Here is a 27,911-nt window from a genome sequence, read left to right as displayed (position 1 = left end):
TCGCATACTCGATGTTTTTAACACATTTAACTATATGTTTGCTTTCAATTGTGAGAAAACAAACTCGGTAATAGATTCTATTCATCCATTTATTTATTTAAACTACACGCAGTATCTTCCATCTTGCAATATTATAATGTTTGCAGCTGATATTTTAACACATACGTATATACATTTTTACATAACTTTTTTTAGATATGCTTTACATTTTTACATGGATGTTTTAGATATGTTTTACATTACTCATAGTGTTCTTTACATTTTTACATGGATGTTTTTGGGTATGTTTTATATTTTTACGTCAATGTTTATGCTTTACAGTTGGCGTATGCAATATGACTTCTTCTCGGCGATATATGACCATTTTGTGTCGGTTCGCCATTAAACCCAACTCACTCACACACTTGATAACTTTTACATGAATCAATGAGGAATTGAATCATCTTTCGATGCATGTAAGCCTTTGTTTTATTTGAATTAATGGCCAGTTCGTGAAATAATCGGCATTTAAACTTATAGCATGTAAAGCGTCGGCAGCGATGAAAATTTCATCGAAAATTGTTCAATTATTTTGATCTTTCGAGTGTTTGACGCGAGTGGGGATATTGCCCATACGAAAAAAGTATCTCAATATTTCTTAGGATCGCTTCAGTTGGACTATACCTAATATGTGAAGTGTCTTTCTGTTTTAAATGGCACATAGTTCTGTCGCAACTTGTTGCAATTAATAGAACATTTGGTCCTTGTTACATAGAGAAATCTATGATCATGCACATAATTTTGTAATAAAAAGTTTATTGCGCAGGCGCCACTCGATGCATTGATATTTTAGCTGATATTACTTTACTGAATATGTTTTCAGGTTACTATAATACAATAGCACTGAGTCTTGTTCAGTAAGTCATTTCTTCTACACCACAACGCACGCTGAGTGCGACCAGGTAAATCTCGTGTAGTCTAAGCACTTTTTATTTTAGACTGCTTCAAAAATTTCTAAATGGTGCAGATAAACACGCAGCCAATTTTCATTAAACATATACGCATTTCCTTTCCTACAGGGTATGAATTTATGTAACAATTGTCGGTAAAAAATACAACGTGATTCGATCATTATAACTATACGTCCATTGAGATTTGAGTCTGATTACTACTTCCAGTCTTCAATTTTTATCGATACTTTCTCTCCAACTGTAGAATACCAAACCAAAGAATTACCATCGGGATTCCATATGAAAAGATATACATTCTTTCCTAGAAATCCGTCAAATAATTACTGCATAATGAAGACATGTGGTATGCTATCTCACGAGAACTTTAGTCAAACGAAAACAGTAGAGATGAAAATAAGCTGTTAGTCGAACCTGTCGACATAAATCAGTTTGGGAGTTCTATGTCGACTTCAGTCTGGCATTACTGTAACTACGTACCCATGTGGTTTCTAGATTCCGAATTGTAGTAGCCATCCATCGTGTGATCGCCCCTGTAGTCGAGTGGTTAGTCGCTGACTTGAAATCACTGTATCCTGTCCGGGATGGGTTTGAGCCTTGCTATCGGCCATATCTCTTTATGTGAGAACGGTTGGCAGATTCTTACGGAGGACGGGGATCTTGTATTGGTTCTTCCAAGGAGCGATGTTTAGGTAAACTGCCAACCCGACATACAGGAAGAACTGCTAAAAACGCGCGTTAAACATGTATCTTTCTGGCTTACCCAGTAATAAATAAATTTAAAAGTAAGTCAAGAGGTGGGTTCTGTTTTAAATATTAGTTTATTCTACTCCAATAATATTAATAAATTTTTCCAGTATTCTTACACCACAACTTATAGTTCATTCAGAGCTCCTGTCATAATCAAGAAAACCCAAACTTTCTAATATGTCCATAACACCACAAAGTCCTAATATGCACATACAGTTCTCTACGGTGCATTTCGTAATCCCAGACGTTTTCCTTATCATCAAACGTTGATCGTGATAGAATGATAATTCCATCCTAAAAAGATAAACACATATTTACTAAACATTACTTAGAATTATTCTGTACCTATTTTATCTATCCAATCGCGAACGTTCATTTGCAACACGTGACCGTACAATATATTACGGTATTTGGCTGCACGTACGTACAAAAATCCTGTATTTTCAGTATTTGGACGCACGCGCGTACAAAAAAAATCCTGTATTTTCTGTATTTGGACGGTTCAACAGTCCCATGTTAAACATACGATAAAGCCCGAAACGCGTGAAAATGTTCCGAATGTAAATCGGATGAAGAAGTCGCCCTATGTACAGAGTTCTATTATGCGTCTTGAAATCTGGATTTACTTTGAATTTTGTTTTTGTTTACAACACACAAAAACGATTCAAGGGATAACAATGCTATTTGATTTAGATATTAAAACGTTCGTTAATAATCAAAAACTTAAATATACTGTAAAAGGATCATCAGATGTTGGAATATTTGAAAAGTCGCTAAAAGAAGCCGTTCCGGACGAAACCTAGAAATTGGTTTCAGCCCTGACAGTCTGAATAGCTACCTCAGCAGTTTTTATTTAACGGTTAAGACACAAAATGGAGAAGATTATGGATGTGCTGCGGACGGGCGGTCAGCATCCAAATCATGTCTGCTTTATAATTCAGTTTTCGTCGGATCTTCACCAAACTTGCTGACAATGTTTGTGGGCATTACATCTCGGCCAGTTTCGATAACCAGCCAAATTGTACCAGGCACTCTTTGATTATAGTCCTTGAATTACTCGAAAAACGGAGAATTCAGCCTTGTCTGCTCTTTTAAGTCGAACAGCTTTCATCCGCTCTTCCCCAAACTTGCTGACAATGTTTGTGGGCATAATATCTCAGCCAAGTATTATTGCCACCCAATTTGCGCCAAATGGCTGTTGTAGGGAGGTTGCACCATATACTTTTTTTAATGATGATACGCAGAAAAAAACAACATTCAATGAACTAAGGATATTACTTATGAAGTGAAATAAATATATAATAAAAAGGTTATTTAAGGTCTAACATTGTTCTGTATATATATTTATATATATTTGCACTCATACCAAGCTGGGAAAAACTAGAAAAGGCAGGAATACAGTATTCATTGAAACATTTTTAATTTAAACTATTATTATAGTAAGATAAAATATATATAAAATAAAAAGGTTATTTAACATTGTACTGTACAATACGAGATATATTTGGACTCGTACCCAGCTGAGAAAACCATATTGAACTCGCCTAGCGGCTCGCCCAATATGGTTTTCTCAGCTGGGTACTCGTCCAAATATATCTCCGTATTGTACAGAACAATGTTGAATAACCTAATATTATTCCAAGTAAACAGTTACAATATTTTCATGAATACTGGAATTAACAATATCTTCACGAATACTGGAATTAACAATATATCCATGAATACTAATATATATATGTATTATACAAGAGTTGTCATAGGACAGCGGTGCTCGACTCTCCAACTATTTAATAATCTCGACAATCGAAAATACAGGGTTTGGAAACCCGTGCAATGCGTAACAGCTCATAACTGCGGACAAGTATGTGAAGTCACAATCAGTTCCCATAACTGGTCAAAAAGACACCAGTTTACATACAAGCATAAACCGTACAATGCTTAGTCGAGCTAATAAAATTACAATACAATTAAATACAGCATTTCAAATAATATACACAGCATGTGATGTACCCTTAAGATAAAATAAACTCTTAGTCGTTACTTTTACACAACATTATTCTATATCGTTCTAGTGACCAGTATTCCAGTCAACCGGTAATACAAAACTAACTCGTTATCGCCATAAACAGTGACTTCAGCATTACAAAAGATAATATGTAAAATAATAATACAATCACAAAAGAGAAACAAGTTAGGCTTACCAATTTATGGAAATGAATGGCTTTCACTCACTAGCTGAACACACAACACAACAATATCTCTCAATAATTCTCGTCTCTCTCCAGTGACAGTTGTGACAGGTTAGCTGAAACTTAAGATTGTGCACAAAACATAAGATAGGTGAACATTATTACTTTATTAAAGAAGTCAGAAACATTTGCTGCTATTTTGATCATTCGCGAATACATATGACAACTAGATTACAAGCGCCAAATTACAACGCCCTGTTTAAATACAAATAAGGTGAAGCCCATTATAAGCAACCGAACAATAAATACAACCATTTTAAACTGATAACTAACCTGCGAACCCTTACTATTTCTCATAATTTAGCATAAAATTACTTCTCTTATAAAACATGTCTTCCCTTCTTAACTGAAATCACGTGACGCCTTTTTCGCGGTTAATATTTACACAAATCTACTAAAATCAACCAAAAGACTTTTAATCACCAAAATTCAATCCAGCTACAAACACAAGGAAAACAAGATTTTTCCGTTGTGAGCAAGTTTCTTGGCAAGGAAACTTACTTAGTCATTAATCCCGAATCAAGTTTTAGCATGTACTTTTAGCATGTGTAAATGTTGAGTTCTGCTCAACCCGGGGCTAGAATGCGTGGACGGTAGCATGCATTTTAACTACCGTTCATGGACAGGCTCAATCAAACCGAGCCTGCAACAATTTTCGTTTTTGTTGTGTTGAGCGACCTGTGGAGTTTCCACCTTTTTCTATTTTAATCCGCTATTATAGAAAGTTAAATGAAGGAGTCTAGCACTTATTTTTGTTTGGGTTTAACGTTGCATCGACACACTTATAGGTCATAATTATGGCGACTTTCCAGCGTGATTCCAGTTGGCGACCTTAACCACTCGGCTAGTCCAATACTTAAGGCGTTTGATTTCATGTACAACGGCTACAGGACCGAAATTTGAATCGATGATTTTGTGTAAATACATGTTCAATATACGAAAAGAAATGTCTCCAGTTGATTCAATCGCATGTTTACTAGATTCTCAAACACATAAAACGTTATTACCGTTACAACATGAGCTACATATATAAACAGTGCATTTATGTTTAAATCAAATATTGTATTTTCAGCATGAAAAGTCCCTGACCTAGCGATAAAAATACACATGTTGTCACAAGTTTAGGACATGTGTAATTTTACATCTATAAATACATCTTTTGATCTTAAACTTACATGCACCCGCTAACTAAATTTGAATTTTGTAGTGATTTATTTTTTATCAATTTGTCACAAGGAAATCAATTAAAGAGAAAAAATCATACGTGAAATAAACTGAGATAATGCGACTTTAATCAACAGCTATCAAATGGGACAGTTTCACACATATAATGTAATCATGTCTATTCTGTACCGTTCTTGGATAGAGATTGTAAAAATTGTTTGACTTGAAACTGATTCTGAGACAGGGCTAAAAACTGCAATATCATTAGTTTTTAAAAACCGTAAATACATTGCATGACAGACTTTTCAGTTTGTGTGTTGTTTAGACAATTAACGGGAAAACCCAACAGAATTTTAAATGTACATAAATTGTCTCGCGCCTTGGGCGGAGTTTATGTTAATGACTGTTACAAAATTAGCCACTCACGATAAAAAAATCGATATCAGTCACTCCATGTGTATGGTGCAACACTGAATCGGCGCACTATTCTGAAATTGGCAGTAGGTCGTGTGAATTAGACCAAATACCAACTTTAAAGACATGCCTTGACGAGCTCCTTCCGGCTTTAACAAAAATTATCAACACATCACTGGAAACCGCGTATGTTCCAAAAGAATGTCTCACGTTAGACCTCTTTTGAAAAAAAAAACAGGCCTTGATTCCAATGAACTAAAGAACTGCAGGCCTGTTTCAAACCTACCTTTTTTGTCTCAAAAGTACTGGAAAAAGTAGTAGATAAACGCATTGAGTACCACCTGACTTCGAAGAACCTACATGAACAGCATCAGTCTGCATACAGAAAGCACCACTCGACAGAAACTACACTTCTCAAAGTTTAAAATGACATTCTTCAATCCCTGGATCAAAACGAAATCACAATCTTGGTAATGCTTGACTTATCAGCTGCGTTTGATACTATCGACCATGAAACGTTGCTTAAACGCTTGGAAATGGACTTCGGGATCATTGGCAAACCACTACAGTTGATGACTTCTTTTCTGAATGACCGCTACCAAACAGTCTCAGTAAATGGCAAACTATCTACTCCAGTCCATATGAAATACAGTGTACCACAAGGATCTGTCCTAGGACCGAAAAACTACATCATGTACACAAAACCCGTTGGTTCAATCTGCAGAAGCCATGGACTGAATCATCACTTTTATTGTTTAAGTCAAAAAATATTTCCCACCAACACGAAGCCCTATCTCAGATTGAAATCTGTCTCAACGACATAGTCTCTTGAATGCATCAGAACATGCTGAAGCTCAATACCGACAAAACTGGGGTCATTTTGTTTCACACAAATCAAACAAAAATACCCGAAGATATCTGCGTGAAAGTAGGACTCTCAGATTAAGCCATCAATTTGTGTGAAGAATCTCGGTGCTAGAATTGATTCAAACATGATCATGACACAGCATGTTAACACTCTCTGTAGAGCTAGTTATGCACAACTTCGGCAAATTGGCCACATCAAGCAGTACATCACAGCTGATCACCACTTCGGCAAATTGGCCACACCAAGCAGTGCATCACAGCTACCAAGTCTCTTGTGAGCTCTCTGGTTACATCGAAAGCAGACTACTGTACATATATATCAAACAAGTCGGAAATAAATATCTGTGCTGTTACTTTTGATTTGACAAAGTGACCTAGATTTATTCAAGCTAACCCAATTTCGCAAGAGCAATTGACTTCAAAAAGACAGACAAATGATTCCACTACAAATCAAGCTGATATTAAGGTTTTACTACAACTCATCTTAATTGCCTAGCATTTAAACACAAATGAACGCGTTTCATGCTCAATAAAGATATCATAAAAGATTATACAGACCCAGTTTCAATCAAATCATAAGAATATGCTGCCACTGGAGTATTGAACAAAGTTTCTATCTTAAGCTGATATCATAATTTTATGCATTCCAAAAAATATCAAAAAATCTGTTCAAATAAATGTTTTAGATAGTTTGATATCATGAGTTAACAAGATTTTCCATTGATCTGGCAAAGTGACCGAGTTTTTTACTCCAAATAACCCAGATTCAAGACTGGCTGAAATATAACCAAGATAAACATTTTGACCTTATGAAGATATTATGGGTTTAACGTCGTTTTTCAACAGTATTTCAGTCATGTAACGGCAGGCAGTTAAGATGTCACCCCGGTATTGAAGTACTTCCGGGTTATTGTATCCTAGAAAGTAGTTCTTTGAAATTTTGAAGTTCCCAATTTAAAGCTATCCCTACTTTGACATGATAAATTCCAAATGTATTTATTGATACTGTGTACATTTTTTGTTATTTCTGATGTCTTTAACAGTTGTTTTATGTGTGTTTTTCAGGACTACATTTTTTGTGCGGAAGGATTAAAAAAACTACACCAGACCGGCGGCCATGACGCATTTAAACATGGACTAGGTACTTTGATGTGTAGCAAAAAAGTTCATTGTTGATGGTGGTGTTTTTCTGTGATAAATTGACTGGGATAGTATTACTCTTCAAAAATACAGAGCTGTCAATGCTGCAATTTTGTTGTGAAAATCACAATCCATGCCCATAAGTGCCTGTTTTACTATACAGCAAAGAAGGAGAAATTGTACTGGGCCGACACCTATAGGTAAAATTCAGAAAGTGGAATATCTCAGCAACCATAGGGTTTACAGTAATGAAACTTCACACACTAGTAGCTGATAACAATACAAGTCAGTGGCTAAACGGGTTAAAGGTCGCATGTGGGGTTTATTTTGCCGTTTGGGGTCATTAATCATAAAAAGAATTAACCCCAGTAAATTGTCCTTTCTATATTTGGACTTGATTTGATGGACAGTACCGTGAAATTTAAGAAAGTAACCGAATGTGTTATCATCGATAAAAGTCGATCATTCCAAATGTCATTTTATCATTCTAAATGTAAACTTGTCCCCCGTCTTTTTCCATACATTCTCTCCATGTGGAGAAAATATACAGCCGGGAACCAAACTGCTGGAATGAAAATGAGGTCGCCACGCATGCTCACTACATTAATTTGTACACATGGAAATATGGCGTACGAAACGAAGAACTTCAGGTAAATATTTTAGATTATTTCCTTTTTTCTGACTTTAGAAAGGCAAAAGCGTTGTTTCAAGAGTCGTTAGCATCGAACATCCGGGGAAATTTAACATGTGTCCTCCGCCCTCGTCGTGGATGGCACCACTTCTTTGCTTCGTTCTGGTCTAAAAAAATAATGGGTGGGGTAAAAAATAATCAAATATACCAAGATAAGGCCTCACCAAATTAAGAGGTTGTTCATCGGATTTGCCGCTCGTATTATTTCAGCTTTGTTTTTGGCTTGCGCTCGCCCCATTGAAAAAAATCAAGCCAAATTTTTTTGGTGCGTTACTTTTTACGGACATAAAACTTAAAAAGTATATAAATGTTTATAAATTATAGTCCCCATTTGTTCTCAAATGGATTTTTATCAAAATAAATACATACTACGCACACATCGTCTATAATATATCAAAACACTTGTATTTAGTTGCGTTAGAGTTATTTCCCCTTTAAGCAGTTACGCCATTTTCTTCAAATATTTACCAAATTGCATGCCACAAAAAATCGATTTATTTCATTGAAAACTGGATGAAGAAAAACATACTAATTTATGTGATAACATCAATCTACATTATTTTGGTAAGGGTAAATACTTATTGATGCATTTCACTTATCTGTTTTCTGTTTTTCCTGTCCAAATGATCAGCATAAAAAATATGCATTTTACGAAAGTTGGTGGGGTAAGGAATTTAGATTTTGAGATGTTTTCAGACCAGCTTCGATTTTTAAATTTTCCAATCATTTAGTAGACTAATGTTTATGCATCTTAATCTCCATTTCAGTCCTTAATTGAGACTTTGTTTTCAACAAATTTAATATGTTTTGGAAGTTTAAAGTTAGAAAAAGAGCTGTTCATAAGACATCATGCTCGACTTTTCTGAATCAGAGCTTTGCCAGTAAAATGGGCTAATAACAGTAAAAGTAGCGGATACGAATCCACATGGATACGTACAAAGGTTTCCGAAAGGAAATAACTCTGGGTGGGGAGGAACGCACAAAATGGCTACGAGTAATCACAAATATTGTCATGCTAATAATTGAATGCTGCCAGGTATAAAGTACATAATTATAGGTTATTACGATCATCAAACAGGTTTTATGCATGTTTTATTAATTATTGTAGTTAACTGAGTACCGATAAATGAAGGATATAGTTTGACAAGATTACAAACTTTGTCGGAAGTTACTTAGAATTCCCGGCTTTTGTTTACAGACATCAATTATGCTGATAAAATCAATATTGAATGACCCAACTTCCAAAAGTTGCTATTTGAATGGTAATGGTGCACACCACTTGCTTAAATTTTAAATTCAGGTATATCAGATGCTACATAATTATTTTAAAACAGTCTTGCAAAAAACAGAAAATATTACTGTTATTTCTGAAACAAAATATATTTTATTTTCTTAAGTCTGTTATTGAAGCACTGCTTTTGATAAGCTTGTTGACATTTATCTTTTTTATGAACAAGCAACATTTGGTGATATATAAATGGAACGTTTTGTGTAAGTTTGCTAACTGGGTACCTATGTAATATTACAATGTAATACGATTTTACAGTAAATGTATTACTCTTACAGTGTGTATGATTTTGCCCTTCGAATTACAAAAACTTAGTTTTGATAAAATACAAGGAACAATAATGTTTTATACACAAAAGGAAAAGTGACTTATTTAACTCTAGACTTCGAAACCTTAAAGAGACAAATGAGAAATTCTGTTAAGTGCAAGAAAGTAATTAACAAATTAGTAACTCTGTTAAGTGTATGAAAGAAGCGTTTAAGATGTATCTTCGGTTCAAATCAACTCCCGTTCATCATACAATAGAGTGAAAGGGCATCAACTCGCTAACCTGAGGTTTTAGTTAAAAATGACATTGGCTCATGCAGTTCTTCTGCCAGAATGGTAGACGTTGCTTAATACAATGGCCTTGGTGATAAAACACCGTATAACGTTTTAAGCAAATTAATTGGTCATTATGACATACGCGGACACCGACGCCGGTGCGAATATGATTGATACGTGGCTGTTTACCTAATTGCGCAAGCAGATTTCGCCAAATGACAGAGGAATGGAGGGATATGTTTGGAATGAATGAGCTAGGTTCACGTTTTCAGTCAAATAGACTCTCCAGTACATGTTATTTCAATCGATGAAATGTAATCACTGATTCTACCTACGCGAATTAACTTGCAACACATTGCATAATATTATACACTCAAGGACTTCAAAAGTGCCCCATACATTTGACACAACAAGAAATTCAAAATGGTTATTATTCATGAAATAAGCATAATAAAAAAAGAGTACTTAGGTGGTAACTTTTCTTGGTTAAACGAAACATGACTTTCGCTCATGACACTTCTGTTCAAAGAACTATATACATGTATATCGAATATCCGTTTACGTCACTACGCTATTAAATACACATAAACCGTTATGTGTTCCAATGATAAAATGTTAAGTTGATTTTAAAATTGCCAAACTGCTGCTTAAGTGACGTTGTCATAATTATAACATTCACGTGGTGGTGTCAAACGTTAAAAACTAAAGCTGCAACTTGTCCAATATAATTTAGGCAGCTTTCCCATACCAAAATCAATGCAGAACGTTACTCCAAAAATAATATACACCGAAAAATTGCTAAAACTGAACTTCGGGTAAAACTTTACTTGGCAGCAATGTCAATTTATTTCATCATATTTAACAGTACACAGGTGACGTACTTTTCCTTACTAATCTAATCTGAACTAATCGTATTTGGTCAGTGGACTTGCTGTGCCATCTGCGTGCTCGTTTGAACTGCTAGCCGCTTTTCTGCCGTAATTTGTCTGGTGTTCTGTATGTATTACATTATTAATAATCTGTAGACAAAAGAAAGATCGGCTTGTTATTTACATTTTATAATTTTGGATATTGATACTTGATTCGGTAACAGGTCAAACTGTGTGAAAACTAGCTTATACATCGCTGACCCGTTTGCGACTTTAATAACTGGATACTATAACGTGTAGACTGTTAGGTAGACTTACAAAGTCTTTTGAGATCAAATTATCAGTAATAATATCAATTTCTTCATACTGACACTGATATTTTCTCAGAAAAAAACTTTTTCTCTCTAGGCTCATCTCAAGAGTTAGAGACAGAGGCAAGAGATATTGTATTTTTTTTTCAGAAAGTGGTATCAGAGAGGATTGATTTTGTGGCCAAGTGCTTTATATTTTATGACTCTAACGATTGATGCCAGTCTAACTGTCAGGCTGCTACGCTGCTAGGTTGCTGTCTTCATTTCCCTTTGCTGCTTTGCTTCTTGGATATTTGTTTCAAACTAAAGTAAAGGTTCCTCAATATCATCCACATCTTATCACAGAAGGTGCATTCTTCTTGCACCGGTATTACCTGAGGAGTTTTTTCGCTTTTTACTAAGAATTTCTGGTTAATATTTCGATTCAATTTCACTCTATCACTTTTTCTGTTTGGTTATTATTTGGTAAGATTATTATAACAGTATAACAGCTAAAGAAATGAAATTGTATCAGTATTCATTGTATGCGTGAAGCATATAAATAGAAGCATATCTATACATGTTATCGTTAAAAAGCTCGTTCATAAAAGTTTCAGTACGAACTAATTTCATTAGGTATATTCAGCTATTAACAACATCAACAGAAAAGTATTTGTAATTATCCCCGAGCGGACATTTGTAGCGAAAGTGAAGCTAAAACGGTAAATTTATGCCTAATTCACATTTGACCAGGCGCCGTGCGATAAATAAGTCTACGATTTTCTTGCGATTTCGGGGGCATCGTAGATGGCTACGGGCTACGACGTATATGTTCACATTATATACGAGCATCGTGTCACTTTTTGTAATTAACTTACATGTATCTGCATACTCATGAATATTTATGAGAATGTTATAAAATGACAGAATTTTGTTAAAAATAACATTTTCTAAGTTTCAAATCAATTGATTCAAAAGAGTTTTGATCTGGTCTTAAAGTCTCTCAGTGTTTTCTAAAATAATAATTTTGTTACACTTATGGTTAGTCTATTTTTTCGAAACTAAGTACGCTTAGCTATTAAGTTGCATAAAATGAACCAGTGCCACAAACAAAGAATAAAAAAACTGAAACCACTAAAACTGAATAAAATGATATAATTTACTGTAAACAATGAGATATCGATTTCATGTAATCTATATTGTTGACAATATGTTAAATTCTAACGCCAATTTTAAATGGCTAAAATTTGTCAGAGATATTCTGATCTCAACGGGAAACGCATACATTTGGATATATCAAAACACAATCAACCGTAAATATATTGATAAAACTGTAAAGCGTACCCTTCTTGACCAATTTTTCCAAAAATGGAATAGGCAACTTACAAACTCGTCAAAAGGCATCACTTATAGAATCTTTAAAACTGAAGTAAAACTCGATCCTTACTTAACCATATTACCCAGCCACTTGCATCTTTCGCTATTTCACTTCAGACCTGGTAAGTTAAACCATAAACTACCTGTTGAAACAGTTCGAGGGCACAACTCCTACGTCCCACATGAATACAGGAAGTGTACTTTGTGTCCGCTGAATGAAATCGGCAGCTAATTTCATTAATTACCTGTTCAAATGCCCTTCTTTATACCCAAGTCACACATACGGCGCGGATAGCTACGTCTAGCCACGGATAGAAACGTAGTTATCCGTATCGATCCGTACCTGAGCCGTACGGATTGGTACTGACTGATACGGATTGGTACGGATAACTACTTTAAGGTACGGCTCAGGTACGGATCAATATACTACGTTTCTTTCTGTAGCTAGACGTAGCTATCCACGCCGTATGTGTGACTGTGGTATAAATTTAGCGAGAGCCCGTTTTATTCCTAAAAAGTATTATAAAAGACCCAATGTCCGAGGTTTAAGGAACTGTTCTAATTGGAATCTGCACATCTGCTTACAAATATTACCTTTATGACGCGACTAATAATGAGACAGTTTAGAAGATAAAATAATTTAAGAGTACCTAGATTCTTAATTGTGTCCCGTTCTTGCAAAGTCTTGTAAATGAATTAGCATTATAATATAAATATGTAGCGGATTACCTTTCCATTAAGTGCCTGTATACATCCCGCACGCAGACGTGACACATTAATCCAATGTCCACTTATTTACACACTGACTCCCTTTCCGAATAAATCATCTTTCCTAAGACCGTTGCATGGCAACACACGAAATTGGCCAATCAAAACTATCCATTCAGTTAAAAAAATCAATAATTATAAATCCAGGTATGGCCACTCCCAAGAAAACTAGAAATTCGTGCTTTCCGTGCTAGACCAAAAGTTATAAGATTATTTTCCCACGCTATAGAAATTTTGTTAAAGACCCTTTGGAGATTTAAATTCCGCTATCTATTAAAGTCCCTCATGTTTCAAAGAATTTAGAATTACAAGAGACTATATTTTCTATAAGATTAACTGTACATCATTATAAATACTTACAACACAAACGTAGCCATTATGGAATTTTCATTACTATTACTCAATAAATAGCTATCGTCTATGATGAAAAATAAAAGAAGAAATGACACTAAATAAATATACTTGACAATGTTACCTTACAACCAAATTTGATTAACTTCGTTGCTTTAGTTATTTTTCCTCTATGTAGATGAATTAAAAGAACACCACTGTCCCTATCTATATATATATTGTATATCACCTTGTCTGTCCGAAATATTTTTGAATACTATATGTCTGTTGTAATACACTCCCACAGTCGGAAGAATTTATTTGATCATGTTGTTACTATTATGTAACCTGATTGCAAATAAAAGTAATTGTTGTTGTTGTTGTTGTTGTTGTTGTTGTTATTCGTAGACATGGAGTAAATACTTAATCGAAGGAGGAATCACAACGTAGCATACATACAACCGTGAATATTTTATTATTGAGCGCATAAATATCTTATTATAATGCTATGTTTCTGAAATTAAAAAACAAAATGCTTTATTTCTTACGTAAATGACTGCATAAATACCCTTTACGATCACACGAAACAAAGATTAAATATCCAAACATAATTAATATAAACAGAATATATGCATAAGAAACATAATCGAAAAAGGTAATTGTTGATAACAAGTTTCAAAGTTTATTGGCAAATCGGCATAAATACAATAACTTTGGCCATTAAACATTTTAAATACAATACAGATGGCCAACATTTTCTTCACAATACATGCACAATATTCAATCTATCAATACAAAAAATACTAATTAATTAACTAAGAAGCAGGTATGATGTTTAGCTTTTCCTGCCTTTTTGACATAGCATAGTGTACATATTTTGCCAAATTTCTTATTGTTTTAGTATTCATACTTGACAATGTTTTGGTAAATTTCTGGATGGACGGGAATGGTACAATTATACTATATTTTTTTCTTAATTCTCTATATAATGGGCAATATAAAATAAAATGGTACTCAGATTCAACTACTTTTAAATTACAACATCTACAAAGTCTGTTATTTCTTTCAATATTTGCATATCTACCAGTTTCAATTTCTAACGAGTGAGAACCTAGTCGCAACCTCGAAAGATCTTTTCTTAAATTAGCATTATTAACAACATCAAGATACTTTTAATATTGAATTCACATTTGAACAATTTATAATAATCTAACTTCGGCTGGCTAGCTATGGTTGCATACCAATTCTGTATATATTGATCATAGAGACGTTGTTTAAACAAAGGCATGTAATTAACATTAGCATTAAAAGCATCCCACATATTACTAAAATAGAAAAATAAGGAAACTTCACAGGTCGCTCAACACGACAAAAACGAAAATGTTGCAGGCTCGTTTTGACTGAGCCTGTTCATGGACGGTAGTGGAAATGCAAGCTACCTTTGCACGCCCTCTAGCCCCGGGTTGAGCAGAACTCAACATTTACACATGCTAAAAGTACAAAAAGCAATTAAGAGACATCCGCAGATTTATTCAAACGGCGGTGAACACGGAACCGTCAATGATACACGTGTTGGGGCGTGTAATTCCATGAAGAGCGGCGTTTGGTCCCCAGAAAAAGTAATGGGTTTGCCCCAAACGAGAAAACAATGGGCAGAACTAAACAAACGGGAATTTAGAAAGGGGATCTGAGGTTATGGAGCCTGCATATCACAGGAACTGTCAAAAGACAAAATTAAAAAGCAGGCACCATATCCAAGGAGTGATTATACAATACTCAAGGCTATGAAAGCGAGAGTATTGGAACCACCCATGCCGAAATGGTCATGCTGAGAAATTAAACAGTTCCAATAACACGACATAAAAGTCGTGCTGAACGATCTGAGAAGATCGAAATATAACAGCCCTGATTGAATGTACGGGGAGACTTTTTACGGCCGCCACACGGCACAAACAACGCTGCTGTGATAATAAAATAGAAAAATAAGGAAACTTCACAGGTCGCTCAACACGACAAAAACGAAAATGTTGCAGGCTCGGTTTGATTGAGCCTGTTCATGGACGGTAGTGGAAATGCAAGCTACCGTCCACGCCCAAATCCTAGATTATTTTCATTGCAAATGCCCAAGTATTATTTCTATTTATATGTATAATTTGTAATTGGTCAACAAATATGGTGTGTATAGGATTATTCGTGTTTTTCATAATTTTGGTCCAATACCACAGTGCTCGTTCTTTACATTTAACAGTTAAAGAATATCTACCTACTGTAAAACACTTAAATTCGCGAGATCTTTATTTCGCGGATTTGTCCCGATTTTTGGCATTTTATTATTTCGCGAAATCTTAAATTCGCGATGTTAAAATCGTAATTTTGAATTCGCGAATGTGAATCCGGAAGAAAACCGGAAGTACGTCTGCATTCGGTTACTTTCTGCAAATATGGTACCTGTATGACGTCACTGTTAAAAGTTTATTCTCCGGTCCGCTAGTGCGTGTTACGCTCTTTATTGATAGCAGATTAATGCCTTTAATATCTGATATGTGCTCACTGTTGTATAGTCGTCAATAAATTGTTCCTTTCTTTTGTTATTACGTAGCTTTAAAATCCGTAACATTTACAAGTGTTAGAAGTATCAGATTGGGTTTAAAACCGGCTATAATCGCAATGTCATTACGTGCCGGTGAGCTTATGGACGATGGAAGAAAAAGGTTCAAAACAGGTAAAATAAATATTAAGTTAAAACTAAAAAATATCATGGCTCGACTGGGACTCCATATTTACAATGAACGCTTGATCTTTGAACATTTATTATGCACCCAGTCATTGCAAACTTTTCACAGTTTCTTTTAGTTTTGAAAAAAGTGTAAACCGTTGTAAAATTGGTAAACAATGGTACATTTTGTATAATAATTATCTTCGTCTTTTGAAAAGGGAAACTGTTTCGTTAGGCGTGAAAAACAATTGCGTGTATGTATGCCAGTTTCAAGTTGTACATGAAAGCGTGTTTTGAGGAGTTTTATGCTAACGAAATCGCCGTCAAATTAAAGGATAGTAACATTGACTCTGTAAATGTTGATTTGCGCTTGTCCACTGTGAAACCACTGCACGCTAAATGGCTTGTTAAAACCATGCAGAAAATTGAGAATGATACTGATATGGTACAGCGTGGCTGGATTCCGGCTGGAATTCACGTCACAGCTAAATTTAGAATTACTAGTACTTAGTACATGTACTATAGTATTGTAATGGAAGATAACTTTGTTTGAGCGGTCATGTACAGTAACACCGTTAGTTTCTTCCCTTGTGCTGATCGATACGTCATGAATTGGATAAATGGTTACTATTAAATAATAAAGATTATACTTTCCTGTATACATGTATATTTTGTATATAATATAGTCATTTAACCGTACTTGTTGAACCATGGTGGAATCACGCAAAATCACAATAACTGAATTTCGTAAGTGCGAACATTTATCGTTCAGACACTATTTCGGACATCAGCGAATTCCGGATAAACACGAACAGGTAAAGCTATTTTTCGCGGTCACTTTGAATTCGCGAGTACTTAACCTCGCGAATATTAGCGAAAATTAAATTCTCGCGAATAAAAGGTGTTTTACAGTAACTCACCGAGTACAGCTGCATTCGATGTTTGAGGTTTAACTCCAAGCAATTGTTTACAAAATTTAAGATGCAATCTATCAATTTCTTTGCAATTGTAAATGCCCCATATTTCAGAACCATATAGGAGTATAGGAGATACCAACGAATCAAATAGTCTAAGTTTTGTTTTAACATCAAGGTTGATCTTATTAAATACCGAAAGCAAACTGTTGTAGGCTCTAAGTGCCTGTTCATGCAACATTTGTACAGCATATTTCATGCAACCAGTATAGTGGAATTTAATACCAAGATACGTAAAAGAATCAACAGTATCAATAGTTTCATTATTGACAGTCCACACAAAATTATGTCTAGATTTGCGTTTTTCAAATACACATACTTTGGTTTAGTTAACATTAATTTTTAAACCCCATTTGCAAGAAATTTCGTATAAATTATCTAACAAAGCTTGGAGACTGTTAGGATCAGTTGTAAAAAGAGCAATATCATCAGCGAACAACAGCATATATATTGACAATAATTCAATATCTTTATAAGTAAGGTTTTCAAAATCAATTGACTCGCTTATATCATTAATAAATAAAATAAACAAAAGAGGAGAAAGCGGTTCTCCTTGTTTAACACCAAGTGACAATTCAAAAAAAGTCAGAAGTACTCATATTTCTGCAGTTTCGGACACAAGATTTTACATTCATATACATGTATATTGCTTTTATCATGTTCAACATTTTGCAGCTAACACCAGATTTTACAAGTTTTATCCACAAAGCATCATGGTTAACAGTATCAAAGGCTTTTTCATAGTCAATGAATGCACAATACAATTTCGATTTGTTAAATAAAACCTTTTGGATAATACTATGCAATATAAATATACAGTCCGTGGTGCTATGATTATCTATAAACCCAAATTGTTTATCATTAAAAATATTTTCATTTTCACACCATGTGTTTATCCTATTTCGAAGTGTAAGAGAGAACATTTTAGCCATGATATTTACAAGTGTAATGCCACGGTAGTTAACGGGATCAGCTTGATCTCCTTTCTTGAAAATAGGAACAGTTATACCCTTTGCCCAAGACTCAGGATATTCACCTTTCTCATATATGAAATTAAAAATTTGTACAAGATATGGTGCAATATAATATTGACTATCAATACAGAGGTCTGCTACATTCTTTGTTATATCTTTACTTTTATGTTTATTTAGCATAGAGATAGTTTTGCATATTTCCTCAACAGTAAATGAACAATCTAAAATATCAACATTAACAACTTGGTCTCTATGTAAATTCTCATCGGCACCAAAAGTACTTGGGTGCGGGGAGTTTGACATATTTCTGAAATGATTAACAAAGTCATTAATATCCGTTACATTATGATTAACATTGCTAGTATTTTTGTAACGTTTAATATGCTTCCAAAATTTTCTTGAATTGTGTTTGCTTAACATAAATAAAGTCATTTTTTCTTTATTGTAAAATACAGATTTTGCAGCGCGTTTAACTTTACAAAATTCACTCCTTGCATTTAAAAACTGCATCTTATTTTCATTCATTTTCATTAGAGCTAAATAAACGTTTACACCTATAAAATTCAACCTTTTTACGTTTACAGTTATCATTAAACCAGCCCGACTTTTTACATTTTCTCGGTTTAGTTTGGCAGTAACGATACTTTCTGCCACATAGTTCAAAAGAAATATCAAAAATAATATCTGACAAATTATTTACACAGGTATTTACATCAATATTATTTGCGGACAAGTCATCCACCACTTTATCAAATAATGTTTTTTTATTATTTAATACATCATTTAATACATCTTCATCGCCATTTTCCAATACAATTTTATCAAACATCCCATCAGCACAATCATCATTCGTGTATTATAACTTTGAAGTAAATGAGATAGAGCAATGGTCCGAATATTCGGATAAATCATGACCACGCATATTATTAAGTAACGAGTATAGGTTGCTATTGCAAATGACATAGTCAACAACACTGGCCGCTACATTGTTACGGTTTAAGTTAAAGCATGTAAAACGACCTGGCTCCTTACGTCCATGCATTATGTATAAACTGGACTGCTTACACAACGATAACAATTTATTCCCAAAATATTTGATGTTTCATCAAAAGAAGACCGTACAGTTAACCCCGTAGGTACATCATTTTCGTCAAGTAAATCAACATAACGGTGCAGATTAATATTTGGTACAGTATCTGATCTTTGACCCACACGTGAATTTAAGTCACCACATAATATAATGTCACCTAATTGAGCATAGTGGCGAATGTTTTCTTCAAGCGTATCAAAAAAGTCAGCTTCGAACAATGGTGAATCTCTTGACTTATAAACACTGGAGTATGAACACCAGCATGCTGAGCGTTAGATTGTTTGTCTTTTACCCGTCGTTTGACCTCCATCTTGTCACCATAGTAATTAAATTTTGCCACTATGGGACGGGTTTTACCCCGTTCGAATTGTCCAGTACGGTGTACACGATCAAATTTAAATCTTGCCTCTGCATCCAGGATTTCAAGATCGTTTGTACAAAAGTTCATAACTTTAGCTTGGCATTATTCAGAGATACGCGCCTCGCGAGTGGTTTCTTCCGGGATATTAGAAAACAACAAATTATCACGCATAAGACGCGCCTGACTGTCAATAACATCATTCCGCATGGAAGCACTCTCACTCTTCAAAACCTCTATATCCTTCGAAAGTTTATCATTTCGTGATTTTTCAATTTTAAGTAAGTTTTCAAACTGATCATGGCTCTTTTTTAGTTCATCGCACACCTGGCTGTCGTAAGATCTACTAGCTTCAAGTTCTGTGACTTTATCATCAACACTCTTAACTTTTGACTCTAATGACGACACTCGAATAAAAATGCTCGCTATGTCCAATTTTGTCCAGTTTACACAACTTAGACTCCATATTTTTCTGACAGGTTTCAATATTAGATAGTTTATCAACTATAGACTTTAACACAGATTGGTCATTGGACGACTGGACAGTGTACAGTGATGGTTGCTGCACGGGCGTCGCCGGTGTACCCGGTGAATATTGCGTTGCACCCCCATTGACAAGCTGCAGATGATGTGGTATAAACTGTCCCATATATTGCGGGGATGTCACCTGGCCCACCATACCAACAGATTGCTGAGAGTTCATAGCTATAGGTAGTGCCGACGGCCATTCGTCGGTTATACGTTTTTCCGGCTGACTAGATGTTGAACCCGGTGACGCCTCGTCTTTGGATCGTTTCTTACCCTTAGTCATGAGTACCTGCAAGAGAAGACTAGAGCGACCCACGCCAGGCTAACATAGCTCGGTGACCTAGTGGCCGTGCCCTGATAGCCTGGGTAAACGCCAATGTAACGGTTATTAAAATCTTGTGGTCGCGATTTATAACTTGTTAACTCTTCCCTCGGGCAATTTGCTAGACAGTCCGACGTGACCGATTGTACCGTAAGTATTCACCACAGTCAGTCGATATACACTTTATTATAATCTATGATAACTAATCACTCAACAGTTCAATATTTATGCACTATAAATATCAATATTTTCCTTGAAGAACAAAGAGATTCTAGCAGAACGTCAAAATTTACAAGTTTGTCTGATGATTACGCCATATATAGTCAGAGTTCTAATAAAACACACTTAACTTGCTAGTTTCGTCCAAAATCCAGAAATTTTCATTCACTTTTAACACTTTTAAAAGTAAAAAATCTAAGGATAACAATAATAATAAAACCATCAAATAAAAGAACACTATGATTAAGAAACTGATATTAGTATAACTAAACTGATAGATTCCTGTACATTATTTCAAAATGAAAAAGGAACATTGAATGTGGAATAAATGTTTCAGATCATATCTTAGTTGACAAAAGAAATGAAAAAAAGTTTGAATTAATCTTTTAAAGTTTAAACAAATAAATGATATCATAATATTGATAACAATGATTTAAATTTCTTCCTACATTTGTCTAAATACGACAAAATACAGTGGTAACCTATTTCAAAACGGCATTGCTGAAAAAATCTCACTGCTTGTGAAGTATGGAACTATAATATTTTGTAACAGTATTTAATAGCTTGATAACAGAATATTTCTATACTATTTTCTAAGAAAATAATCATACAATAAACAAGATTACTGGAATGGTAACGTAACGTGTGTAAAGTATGTAACAAACAGATTCTGCCTTCATATAAGTATTTACACTATATTTTCATATGATGTATCTCAAATTATCACCAATTTATTGGTCAAAGTTTATTTTATCGTGACTTGTTTATGCATTTGTTCATTTTATGTAAATTAGCTAAAATACCTAATGTGGAAAAATATTTAACTTCAGTGTTACATGATACTATTTAAGAAAACACTGAGAGACTTTAAGACCAGATCAAAACTGCCTGATATATATATATATATATATCAAATAACTGATGCAATAAAACAAGGTTATTGAAATGGTAACGCAAAATATGTGCAGTATGTTATATACAGATTGCTCCTTCAAATAGGTGTTTAAACTATATTTCCAATTGAAATAGCCCATATAATTGTTACTTTATTGGTAACAATTAAATATATCACGTTTTTCAGTTTTTGTGGTATCTTGCTTCCTGAGACGTTGGTTGTGACTGTGGTTATTTTATGCAAATTACCTAAACACACCTATTTTGGAGTTGCAAAATAATATTTAAGAACACACGGAAAGAAATCTCAGCGGGTCGTGCTGCATTGCGATGGATCGCGGTGAATTATCGGCAGTCACTGCGAAATACAAGTAAGCTTTTCTAAGCTGCATATTTATACATCACGCACCATTTCCAACCGGGTTTATTGCAAATATCTTAAAAACTATTTAATGCATCTTTATAAAATTTACTTTTAACAAATACTCTTTCAATGAAAATTATTTATAATGATAGTTTTACTTTAACCACGAAAACTTAGACTGTAATAGGAATTAGGTAAACACGGCGCCGTTCAAATCTATTCTATTTGTCGCAAACGGGCCTCAAAGTATCTATACTATAAAGACAGATATTGCATCATATTTTCGTATTTTTTTAGTTATTGAGGTAAATGTTAGATTTCACGCAGAGAATACCTTAGATGATGTTATGCATTTGATTAAATTTGGTTCAGTAATATGGAAGGTTATAATTGTTAAACTTTTTGAACAGACATTTATGTTTTATTCCCTAAACCACTGTAATGGGCAATTTACTTTCGCGGGCGAATAGTCAATTTCACGGCTCTGTTATACTAACACCACGTGCAAAATTCAATATTTGGCGGGATACAACCATACAAATTGACTAGGCCAGATATGCTTAACGCTCACAACACCACCGACTGACAGAATATCACTCTTGTTTATTCTTTACAGAAATTAATTTTGTTCAATCGAGATAAGAAGTTTATTTGTTAGATTTTTGTATTGTGATTTCGTTTAGTAAATTGTTGTTTATTCTAAAGAATTTTGTAAAAGATTTGCTGTTCGGCAAGCTATTCGCTAGTTTCGAGTTGACAGGCTAATTTATCAAATTTTTCTGACTTTTAAAAATTATTTATTTCGAAAGATGAATCTAGGGTGTTTCATTTGTATAAGTTGTAAAATTTTTATTGAACGTTGTGTAACGTAATATTTAATAAGTACTTTTCACATAAACCGAATTTGTGAATTTTTTGTTGTAGATTACGGAACGCCGGTAAATCTAATAGCACGTATACTTTGTTGTATTACTAGCACGTACTATTTATGGGAACCTACAGAGGTATGGTGTACCCAACATAACAGTTAGTGCTTGTATTTGTATTTGCTATGGTGCTTACCATATGTTATATATTTAAGCTTCTTCCACAAGACGACATAATATTTCCTGGTGATGTCACGATCCGGAACTGATATAGCCATGGTTAACTTATCTCGCCTGGGTGTGATTTCCCACAGCTGAGAGTCTATGTCCCATGGTTGTACCTAAAACCGCCAAGTTGTTGATCTTTGTACCCGACTCGGGTAGCTCAGTGATACAAACACCGGATATGGGGAGCCAGAATGGGTTTTTTTTCCGATTTGATGGGACAGTATTTTAAGTCGTGTTATTCTTTTACGTGCTAGTTAACTGGAGACTAAAAACATCTGTTACGTCACACTGTGAAACATTTTTAGATATCTTGGACTGAAACATCTTCAACTGCAAACTCTTATAGACATTTATATCAACATTTTAATCCCTTCTATTTATTAATTATTTATTTTATTTTCATTGTAAAGATTCATTTATGTAAATAAACTTGTAAATATTGTACTGAGTGTTAAATTATTCTAAAAAAAATTGTTCCCCGTTCGACCAACTTGCCACACTATTTCCTTCAAATTGGATTGCTACAATTATATTTGGTATATAAAAGTAGTATTTTATTTATTTTTATATAATTATAAAGAACAGTCTGCGACGTTAAAATATTTTAGTTACAATTAGGAAAACGTGCTATTCATACCACGTGTATCATTTTTCTTAAACGTAATCATATATCGGCGAATGTTGTCAATGAACCGCTTATCTAATGACAATGGAAATATTTCGCCACTGTTAAAAGTATTCACATAGACGGTCTTATACAATGTAACAGTTCATTCACAAGCTTGCACACATTGCATTTACTTTTAATTAATGTTATAAAAGATGAATGGATTTTTTTACTGCTACATTGTATCTGTAATATCAATAATACCTGGATTAATTATCTCGCATTAATTCCGTATTTTTCAGACAACAATAAAGATCTGAACAATATTTATTATTTTAATACTAGTATTATGACTGAAGTAGATCTATTATTTATATCCTCATACTCATACCATAGTAATGCCAGTGTTACTGATTATTATAAAATATGAACTCAGATTATATTACTGTATTTTACTAATGATATATTCAACTAAACCATACTGAATATAATGAAAAGTATAATTTTAGGTACAGGTACGTAGCTGAGTAACAAAATATGTGTTTTTAAAATACCATTCAAACTTGCTGAATTAATCCATCAACCAAGTTTAACTATAGAAATATACGGCCAAAGGGACGATCTAACATCTACATGTAACTTACAAATTCTAATGTATTGAGAGGAATACATAGCACATGAAGAAACTTCAGGTTTTTCTTCCGTTCGTTTCGGGTAAATAGTGCAAATACTGAATCAAGCGACTCCCTTGCACATTTTTTCTTTCGTATATTCGAAGTTCATATTGCAACTGTTGAATTAAGCAAGTCGCTGCTAGTTTTCGTTTTCGTATGTTTTTGTTTATCAAAAACTTGTCGAAATTTCAACGATCATATCGAACTTTCTGTACCAAGCGCGACTGCTGATAAGCCTTATTTGAAAAAAATCTATAATCTTGTAGCTTTGATCGTTAAGGTCCGTAAATTTACGTCCATCTCCGAAATTTAGCGGATGCCCATAAACCATGTTTTCAATAAAGTTGATATTTAAATTGCCTTAAGCTATATTTAGTTAATGGCTCAATGGATAATCTTTTTTTTTTTCTATGAAATGCTAGTGGTGGAAGGAAAACGTCAGTAAATATCTAGACAAAAAGAGCTATAAGTAAGTAACGTAAGTAAGTGAATGTTTTATTAACGTGACATGTGCATAAGTATTAAAATACATTATACAAAAATAGTACAGCACCCGGCCCAATGGGCCTATAAGTCACCTACAATCATATGATTATTTTAAAGTAAATGTATTACCCTATATTCCGTGGTTTATATTTAATTTACAAATTTACTATCAACTGAGAAATATATATTACTGACATATGCGGACAACAATAGATAAGAACGTCTGTTCTTAACTAATTAATAAATAAATAAATAAAACCAGTGCATGTAAACGATGAAACAAGTTTTTGTGGTTAATTTGCTTCCTTAATAGTTATCGTTCACATTTTAAGTGAAATGGAGAGAATTCGTAGTTTCGCTGAGATTTGTTGGCTTCTTACAAAAATTCAACTTTAACACAAACCATTTAATATGGTAGTTATTGCATAAAAACTACTTTTTTCACTGGATCCGCCCATGTGTTAACGGGATAAAAATCGTGTGCAAACAAGGCAATTCACGTACTGTTAATACCCGATTTTTATTTTTGAAATGCTTTCCCAGGGACGTATATGTATTTCTGCGCAGATTGACATCTAGTATCTGCGTCTTGTTTCTTTCATAAAAACCTCTTCTTGGAGCATAATAAATGCAATCTAAACTATAGAATGGTTTGCTGTATCAGTAACTAACGCCAAATGCGCTGCCCCCCAACAACGTTCGTACTCGTTTCTTCCCTTGTTTACTCCCATTTTAGAACTAGGCGTCGATTCAGATTTTTAAAAAAAATTGTAGACAACAATCCCGTGTAACCTGTGCGATTCTTTGTTTTTAGGAATCATATTTATGATTTTGGTAAGTATCAGTCGGTATGTTTTTATCTAATTTCTCGAAGAATTTATATAAACAGCTTGGAAGCTTGACGCTACGTTCGTACACATCCGTACTCCAACTGTGTCCGTACTCCATATAACTCGAATGTAAAGTTATTATTCTTGAAATTGTGCTCGAGTGCACCAAATTGTGAGTGATATGAACAATTATTGGTAATTTTATGTTTGTAATAACGAGAGGTAATTTAAATCGTTTAAAAACCTTCAGGATGCGTTTTTGATACTATTGTTTATTTCTGGGCCCTGGGTACGGATATTTTAAACATGTTTACTGTTTCCAAGAACAACAAGAATGGTAAATAAAAAATGTACCGGAATCGTCAAGTCATCACATATGAATACAATACATAAAGTCGTCGTGTAATGTTTTTATGCAAGAATAGCGACAATACACGTTTGTTTTGTGTATTAACGTCTGCAGAAGCCCTTGGGATATGTTTGTGACCTCGACCACTCCACGTTATTTTTTTTTATTTTTTTTTTGCTACAATCAAATAAGTAGATATTGAAATTCCTTCTTCTTAATGCTTGATTAAAACATGTTATCTACCTGTACCTACCTCTTAATTTGGTAATTATGCAAAGATAACAAAAAGACAGCAGAAGGTACTACCGACAAATAAAAGATCTGGAGTGGACACAAATATTGCAGATGGAAGAAACTTTAAATCCGTTAAGTAATATAGACAACTGGATTTATTTACGTTTGGTATTAGTATTACAGTTAACACATTATATGGGCATATTTGATCGATAAGCATCATTTATATGGTACTTTAAGGTACATTTAATATGTTTATATTATTCTCCGCTATAATGGTAGTTAGCTATTTTTGTATTACTTCCCTTTATTTCAAAATATTCATTATCTTTAAAAAACTTTTAAGAATATTCCATCTTATTATATTTATGCACTACCTTAGATTGTAGTTTACATTACATGACCAACATTCCAATACATTGACCAGTAGTATCGGCAAAAGTAGTCTCCCTTGAACATACACGCAATTATCGATAAACAGTTTTACTACAGATTTGTATAGGAAAAAGCATTTTAATCTTTAAAAACGTATTTTTTTCGTTATCTAACGAAATTTTATAACCTTATGGAGTATTTATTTTTTTTGCCCTTTGTTTCAATGTATTTTTATCGATGTGGTAAAAAAACTTATTGCTTCCATTTTTGTTGACGACTATCGTTTCTACATATTTCTATATAGAAAAGTGGAAAAGATCGGCTATGTCAGGTTTTAAAAGGCTATTTTAATTTGAAAATGAAGCAATCGCAAACTTTAGCACGCTTTTCAAATACCTTTAGTTGACGGTACACGGCAAGGCATATCAATGTGTTGCATCCGTTCGATTATTTATTTATTTATTTATTTATTTATCCGTCACTAGCTAGTTTGTTTGATATTATGATTAAAGGTAAAACTTTTTTGAGTTGGCAAACTTTAAGTCAAACATTTCCTTACATCTTTAATTGGATAATTGGAGTGCTCCAGTGATAAATATGAATGAAAATTTTCACTGTGAAAAAGAAAGAAATATTTTTGCTCAAATGCTCCAATATTTCACTGAAGAATTATATAATGATATGTGGTATCGAGTGAAAAAGTGCGTTAACACTAATCTACTGTTGAGTTATATTCTAGAAGGAGGAATGAAGCAGTAAACTTACAGAATCGAAGAAGACATACATTGATTATTCCTGTCTGGAAGTTTTACGTGCTAGCAAGCTATCTTAGTTAACAGGAACTTATAGCCAAAATAAGTATTCACTTTGTAACTGAGTATATTGTAGGTCGTTATATCTAAATGCATAAAAATCGGGTAAATTGTGTTGACCAAGCTTTAAAATTACTTTCGCATGAACATTATTTAGAATAACATTTTATATGGAGATTTATATTTCTTAATTTGTCCGACGTCTGTTGCTAAAATATAACGTAGTCCCGAGTCCAATAAATTTATAACAAAAACGACATTTCACGCTTGCGGATTTTGAATAACTTGTTTACGTACACGCTTTCTATAACAAAAAAGGTTACG

The 27,911-nt window shown here is 33.9% G+C and overlaps 1 long non-coding RNA gene across 2 annotated transcripts; it reads right to left on the bottom strand.

Moving 5' to 3' along the window:
* LOC123554237 (uncharacterized) lies at positions 1–27,670 on the bottom strand. 2 transcript variants are annotated; one of them, XR_006686969.2, is made up of 3 exons: positions 27,541–27,670; positions 3,899–4,008; positions 1–1,991 (listed from the first exon to the last, which is right to left on the bottom strand). It is a non-coding gene; the product is annotated as an uncharacterized LOC123554237 (long non-coding RNA). The 2 variants fall into 2 exon arrangements; XR_006686968.2 differs by lacking the exon at positions 27,541–27,670 and adding an exon at positions 4,220–4,294.
* Positions 27,671–27,911: the final 241 nt, after the last annotated feature.

This window comes from Mercenaria mercenaria, chromosome 7 (assembly GCF_021730395.1).
Source record: "Mercenaria mercenaria strain notata chromosome 7, MADL_Memer_1, whole genome shotgun sequence".
In the NCBI taxonomy this organism is placed as follows: domain Eukaryota; kingdom Metazoa; phylum Mollusca; class Bivalvia; order Venerida; family Veneridae; genus Mercenaria; species Mercenaria mercenaria.
The sequence above is the reverse complement of the archived record's forward strand: the minus strand, read 5'-3'. Positions and strand labels throughout refer to the sequence as shown.